The 5,093-nt window shown below is 41.9% G+C and overlaps 1 long non-coding RNA gene across 1 annotated transcript; it reads right to left on the bottom strand.

Annotated features, from left to right (window-relative positions):
• Window positions 1-264: 264 nt before the first annotated feature.
• Window positions 265-3,699, bottom strand: LOC310750744. Its single transcript, XR_014542218.1, has 2 exons — window positions 2,033-3,699; window positions 265-1,362 (listed from the first exon to the last, which is right to left on the bottom strand). It is a non-coding gene; the product is annotated as an uncharacterized lncRNA (long non-coding RNA).
• Window positions 3,700-5,093: the final 1,394 nt, after the last annotated feature.

Here is a 5,093-nt window from a genome sequence, read left to right as displayed (position 1 = left end):
AAAGATGAATGGGAACCCTTTACAAAGTATTTGAAGATGCAACAAAGCGAACTGGACTCCTTGGCTGGCTTTGAATAAACATTCACAAACTTTTTATTGATAATAATCAGCTAAATAGTTTGAGGATCTATACAACTGTGTATCATGCAGAAAACAGCATTCTTAGAGAAATCAAAGACTGGAACTGAGGGAAGCTGGGGGGTGGGGGTGGGTGGGTTTTGTGTGGGAGGGTGGGGGGAGGGAGGAAGGAAAAATGGGGAAAAATAAGGATGATATGTTTCTGGATAATATGTTTTGTTTTAATTTTGAATAATTTTTTTTTAAAAAAAGCAGAGTGATTCATCCAGACTCTTAATAACCACAACAGTTATATGGAACCTCAGAAGCAGAATGCCTCTGAATACCAGCAGGAGGATGGTTAGCTCTGTCCCCTGCTTTTTTGGAGGGGAGGGAATCGTTTTTATTCCATTTTACAAAGTTATAACAGTACCAAATACTTATCCATATAGAGATTTATCTGATTCTTGAGACTTCCCACCATCTCCTCCATGGCTCTTACTGTCAACATTTTCAACTGCATATTATTTTATGATCTATATTTTGTATCTGTCCATATTGTTTGTTACATTGCAAGTGTTATTAAAATCCTGCTAAAGTTTTCATCTGTTTACAGTGGTCTCCTAAACAAATTACACATTTTTCCCATTCTTTCTTGAAGCTTTTGACTTCTTGGTTCCTGAGTTTTCTTGTCAGTTTTGCCATTTCGGTGTAGTCCATCAGCTTTGTTTGCCATTCCTCTCTGGTGGGGACTTTGCCTTCTTTCCATCTCTGGGTTAGTAGCATCCGTGTGGCTGTTGTCACATACATAACAAGTCTTTTCTGCTCCTTTGGAATATTGGTACCTACAATTCCTAATAAAAAAGCTTCTGGGTTTTTTTAAACAAAAAACCCCACTGTCCCCTGCTTTTGAGCTTCTCAGATGAATCTTATTGATCATTATGAGCTGCACTAAATGGACCTTTGGTATGATCCAAGAAACCTGTTCATAGCTAGCAAGGCTCTTCTTACACTCTTTTATCAGCATACCTTGAGTTGGTTCAATATTATCAGCTTGTCTTGACAACAGTGTCCCAGTACATTTTCTTCAAGACGGTAACAACAGATTCCATGTCTGTGGGGCCAGATGCTACACAGGTGACCTTTTACAAGTACACCTGCTTGCTTTTGTAGCATTGACATAACCAAACCTACTCCAAGATGGTAGCCAGCATCAAAAGACACTTCCTTCATTGAGGCTGCCCCCAGAGGACGCCAGCTCAGCCGATGCCATTAAAATCCTTTTCAGTGTACAGAAAGCCTGTTCTACATGAAGAAAACAAAGATCTTTAATATTGGAGATGGGCTTTTAAAGAACAACAAAGCACCTTCAGGGAAATGAAGTCAACGGCAAACAAACATGATTGCCTATCCGCGAGAAATTAAACATTTAACAGCATGATGCAAGGCTATTTAAAACTGAGGCCTGCAGAAGTGATGAGTCCAGAAGTGCTGGTTAAATGTCACACTTGGTTTGTTCCACCTCCTTCCACTTAAAAACAAGCAGCAAACAAACACCCACAGAATGTAAATGGAGAGACTAACCACCTTTGCTTGAAAGTGAGTCCCATTAATTTTAAAGTGACTGCAAACAAGTGTGTGTAAGTATGTTTAGAACTGAGACTATTTAATCTTGAAGTGTGGCCTGTCAACACAGGTAATATGGCATGGTTTAAGGCAGCTTTCTCCATGCCCTACAGATGTTTTGGAATACAATCCCCATCAGTGCCAACCTGCATGTCCATTGTATTTCCAAACATCTGGAGGCTGCCAGGTTGGGAAAGACTGGGTTAAAACATGCTGCACGTTACCAAAAAAAAACAAAACAGTTGCTGCTTACCCAGAGAACACACACCTCACCTAAATTGAAGAGATGTGGACTCTGGCAATGAAAGGCAAAGCTATGTATGTTCAGTGCAATAAGCCAAACACTTACCTTTCCAGTGATAAGAGATGCCTTCTAAACCAACCCCAAATATGGATAGGTTGAAAGGAAAATATAGGCAGACTACAATTTCAATAGTCATATCAGACCAAATTCTCTTTTTCCAGTGCTGTTTTTCTAGAAAAAGGGGTGCCAGAACTCACCAAAACCACTTCCCTCATTCTCTTAGGATGGCAATGGCACCAAATGTTCTGAGAGGTGCCAGAAATGAGTTCTGGCGAATTCTGGCTGGAAAAAAGTCTTGTATTTTATCCCTATTGTCCACCTCCCCCATTATCCACCCCTGCAAGCCATTTACCACCCACTCCAAGGCTGCAAAACGTCTTGTGTTTTGTAAATCCCAAAGCTGCCTTCCATTATTTTCTTGGCTAAAACTCCCAACGGCTCCAGGCAGCACAGCTGTGCTGGCTAGTAATGATAATATCTGGTTCTCAAAGGTTCTGTGGAACAAACTCAATGTTGCTCAAACCCCGCATACAGCATACAAGTGTGGCGTTTGCCTGTTCTTTTGGAAATGTCTGTACAGGGAGAGAGAATGGGTTAATAGGTAGACCAATAGAAAGCCAGAGGCGGAGCCTACCTGTTTTTAAAAGGCTTAGCCAGAGGTTTAGACAGTTGGGAAAAAGCAGTTGGGGGAAAGAGCTGTTGGAAGACAGATGGAAATAGAGAGACAGTTAGTGCAGTTGGTTCTTGTGTGAGGGGAGGTAGAAGAGTTAGAGACAGGATAAAATAAGACTAAGAGGGTAAAGGGTAACAGCGTTTCAAATGCATTTAAAGTTTATTTGTGTTTGCAATAAACTACAATCTTCATTGTTAACTTGAGAACCCGACTGAGACTAAGTGATTTACCAGGGAGAACCTGGTTGGTGGCAGCGGATTAGTGGTGTACGGGTCAATAGTCCATGAGATGACCAGGGGCTCCATACGAATGCCACAAGAAGTTTATTCTTTTATCCAAAGGTAAGCAAGTACAATCACACACCTACACAGCCACAACACATATCAAGAGAAGGAACACAACACCAAGGCACTTTGCTGATTAATTACTTTTCACCTGTGCTGATGGGCAGTTCACTGATCTCAAGAAGACATTATATCATTGGGCTGATGGGAGTTGTAGTCCAAACCATTCAGAGGACATCCTTATTCTCCAGCTGGGGTCAGAACTACTTGCAGGTGTTCTTCACAAGGGTCAGTTGAGGTGGCAACTCTAGCAACTTGAACTAATAAACGTTTAACAAGGCATCCCTAAGAGACAAAATAAGCCATTTCCAGAGGTTATTCTTTGTGTGCTCTAGCTGTATTATGCCACATTCACAGTACACATTTAAAGCACTGTGAAACCACTTTAAACTGTTTCCACAAAGAATCCTGGGAACTGTGGTGTGTTAAGGGTGCTGAAAGTTGTTAGGGGACCCCTGTTTCCCCTCACAGAGCTACAATTCTCAGAGTAGTAGAACAACTAATCCAGAATGCAGCAGCTAGACTGGGAGTGGCCACCAAGACCATATAACACTGGTCCTGAAAGACCTACATTGGCTCCCAGTACGTTTCCGAGCACAATTCAAAGTGTTGGTGCTGACCTTTAAAGCCCTAAATGGCCTCGGTCCAGTATATCTGAAGGAGTGTCTCCACCCCCATCGTTCAGCCCTGACACTGAGGTCCAGCACCAAGGGCCTTCTGGTGGTTCCCCCACTGCGAGAAGCGAGGTTACAGGGAACCAGGCAGAGGGCCTTCTCAGTAGTGGCACGCACCCTGTGGAACACCCTCCCATCAGATGTCAAGGAAATACAGAAATACAGGTTACAGACTCCGCTAACCCAGAAATAGAACCTCAGGTTAAGAACTTTGCTTCAGGATGAGAATAGAAATCATGCTCTGGCGGCATGGCGGCAGCAGGAGGCCCCATTAGCTAAAGTGGTGCTTCAGGTTAAGAACAGTTTCAGGTTAAGAACGGACCTCCGGAACAAATTAAGTACTTAACCCGAGGTACCACTGTAAACAACTATCTGACTTTTAGAAGACATCTGAAGGCAGCCCTGTTTAGGGAAGTTTTTAATGTTTGACATTTTATTGTGCTTTTAATTTTATGTTGGGAGCTGCCCAGAGTGGCTGGGGAAACCCAGCCAGATGGACGGGGTATAAATAAATTATTATTATTATTATTATTATTATTATTATTATTATTATTATTACAATCAATCCCTCTTCACAGGGAACTCTGGGAATCATAGCTCTGTGGGGAGAATGGAAGGTCTCTTAATAACGTTCAGCATCCTTAACAAACTACAGCCCCCAGAATTCTTGGGGGAAGCCATGATAGTGCTGTGACCATATGGTTCAAATGTGGCCTTACTCTGTTGTAGCAAAATCAACAGAGGACCTCTCCAGACATCCATTTTATTGGGTGGTTGCACTGTTTCGTTTCCAATCAGTGCATGCCCCATAACGTCCTACTGAAATCTTGTAACTATACAACAAATGTCCTGGTTACATTTTTGTTGTGCTATAGGACTTTTGGACCTTAATAATGTGGTAGCACTGGGGAAGCATCACAAAACAAACTAAAGCAGAATAAATACACCACCAATGCACCATTATTGAGCCAAGAATATTTTGCAGAAAACACCTGCGATAAAACGCCAGTCCGCAGGACCCCAGAGAGTCTTGTGGCACCATAAAGACTAACAAATTTATTGTTACATAAACTTTCATGGACTAGAATCCACTTCATCCAAAATGTCCTCTGTAAACAAGGAGCCTTTAAAAGGAGCTCATGAGAGATATATCGCTAATAATTAATCTAGACTGGACACTGCAATAAACTGCTACAGAAAACTCAACCAGGTGAATCAAGGCATGTGGAAGATCGGACGATGGAGATCACTGCAGCCTTCTTCCCATTTTGCAGGGATGAAAGTAATTTACCTGTCCAAGAGGAAGGCATCAGAGATAATAGCAGGATTTATTTTGCAGCAAAACCAAAAACTTTCCTCCCAGCCTCCCAATCAATAGTGTCATGCTGGGCCAGTATTAAAATTCTAGTTACTAT

This window comes from Podarcis filfolensis (assembly GCF_964270895.1).
Source record: "Podarcis filfolensis genome assembly, chromosome: 15".
NCBI classification, from domain to species: domain Eukaryota; kingdom Metazoa; phylum Chordata; class Lepidosauria; order Squamata; family Lacertidae; genus Podarcis; species Podarcis filfolensis.
The sequence above is the reverse complement of the archived record's forward strand: the minus strand, read 5'-3'. Positions and strand labels throughout refer to the sequence as shown.